Consider the following 2,307-nt stretch of genomic DNA (forward strand, 5'->3'; position numbering starts at 1 on the left):
CTCCTGGCCCCAGTTTCTCCATAGGTGGTCGTAGGCGCCCCCCTGGGATCCACAGCTTATTTCCGTCTCAGGCGTCAGACCAGGGGCTCTCTGAGAAGCTCCATCCTCTCCGGAGGGGCAGACCGCTCGGCCCTGGAGAAGGTGCAGCTGGGGCAGTTGAGAAGTCCTGATTGGCCCAAGGCTCTGTGTCATGTGAGCAGCGGCCGGTCACTCCTGAGGGCATTTGGAGCCCAGCCGGGGTGGCTGCCCCCTCCACCCTGCCCCTTCTCACCAAAAGCCTCCTCTGTCCTCTCAATAGGTCAAGGTTTTTGAAGGTCCCGCTGACCCCTGAGGAACTTGCCAGGCCACTGGTCGCCTCTGGGGCTCCAAGTCCACACCAGCCCAGGCTGCTCTGCCAGCCTCTCCTCTGGCACCCTGCATGTGACAGACTCCCCACAACGCCGATATGCTTTTATCAGGGCAGTCACCTCAGTCACCTCACCGTGAGGGAGCTCATCTCCTCCACCGACTCCACCCCTCCCGCTCTCCCCTGGGCCTCGGTGGAGCAGTCTGACACCTGATGGGATGGGGCGGGGGTGAGTCTTGGTCTGGGAAATAGTCCTTCCTTGCAGGGAGTGAAGGAGATGGCCAGGTGCTGGGTGAGGAGCCGGGATCCACCATGCTTGCCCCGATTCGGCTGCTGTCGGCGTGGACTCTGCCCAGTCCTGACCCCTCTGGACTCAGCCTCCTTACCTGTGAATGGAAGCTTCAGGTCTTGTGATCACTCAGGGCCTTGCTTGTTAGTGTCACGACTTTGGCAGGGGGTGGGGATCAGAAACCCACCCTTCTGTGGAGGAGCAGTTAGGCAGAGAGCAGGTATGGGCATCCCCAGCCTCTTGTCCCAAGGCTAATACTTCAAGACAAGGTGGGGGCGGGGGTGGGGAGGAAGTCACAGAGAGGATCCAAGTACCCATCGACTTAAGCCAAGATTTCCCTGGTACCCTCATAGCCCAGTGTCCACCCAGCCACTCTCCCCCTCTCTGGGATCCTGGGTGTCACTGGTGATGGACCCTGGACCTACAGCTGGCAGGAATAGGAAGCCTGAACTGTACCATCCTGTGAGTGGGGGTGCCAGGCCCAGTCCAGGTAGGAGGCCGAACACACACACAGGTGAGAGGGATGTTCCCCAAGCTCTTCCAGCCTCAAAGCCCTCCAGTGGGTCTACCAGAGGGCAAAGCTAAGTGCTCACACGTGTCGAGATCACATCACCCTTGGAGGCCTTAGCCCAGTCCTTCACTGTACAAATGGGGAAACTGGTGGGCTGAAGAGCCAAGGACTTGCCCAAGGCCACCCAGTGAGCCAGGCTGGGTCTCTGCTTCCTGTCTCACGGCTGCTTCTGCTCCTTGGTGCTACCGAGTGCCCCTACCAGGGGAATCACGTACACCCTACCGGGGTCAGCTGGCCGTCCCTGCCAACTACACTGAGGTCACTGTCCAAGCAAGAGGGGGATGAGGATCTACTCTGGGACTACAGGGGGAGATGCAAAGCCAGTCGGAAGCCCCTGAAGTGCAGGCTACCCTGACCCTCCTGGCCCTTCCCTGGCACACCGGCTTGACCTGCCCGCCAAGCCAGCCCAGACGCGGGGTATCTGGGAGCAGCGTGCGGGCTAGGGCAGGGCAAACCGTTCGAGTGCCCCTGTACTATTCCTAGGTCAGGGGTTGGACAGACCTAGGATCCAGTCTCTGTGACATTGCCTATGAACTTGTGATGCTGGGCTGGAATATGGCACAGGCTTCCTCCCAGGGTGTGGACACCAAATGAGCCACCACACGAGCACAGGGGCCACAGATGGAAGCCTCAGCCTCCAGGCCTTTCTTCAGAGCTTCTAAGATTCTTTGTTCCCACAGCATTGTGCACTTGACCAGGAAGCTAGCAGAGCAGAGGCTGGCAGAAGCCAGTTGACCTGAGGCTGTGGGCACACAGCTGGTCCCAGATGAAGATGTCAGGGCCTGTGCCAGCCCCTCCGTCAAGGAGGCCTCAGGTGACTCCAGTGGCTATTTAGAGTTGGGTTTGTGTGAGCGGCTAAAAGTTCTCAGGAGGGAGGCAGGACAATTTATTAGTGTCATTTGCCCAAAGTTCCTGGTCTGGAGTGCACTTCAAGGACAGGAAGACGAAGTTCATGAGCAGAGGCAGCAGGGGGATGGGGGACAGAGAAGGGCTGCCTGTGCCAGCGAGCCTCCGCCCTGTGCCCAGGCCCTTCGTCCACCCCGCATTCCCTAGCATTAGCATGCAGGAGCCCAAGGCGGTCGCTGATCAAGGACACGAGAA

The sequence above is a fragment of the Pteropus medius genome, unplaced genomic scaffold (assembly GCF_902729225.1).
Source record: "Pteropus medius unplaced genomic scaffold, Ma_sr-lr_union100, whole genome shotgun sequence".
NCBI lineage: Eukaryota > Metazoa > Chordata > Mammalia > Chiroptera > Pteropodidae > Pteropus > Pteropus medius.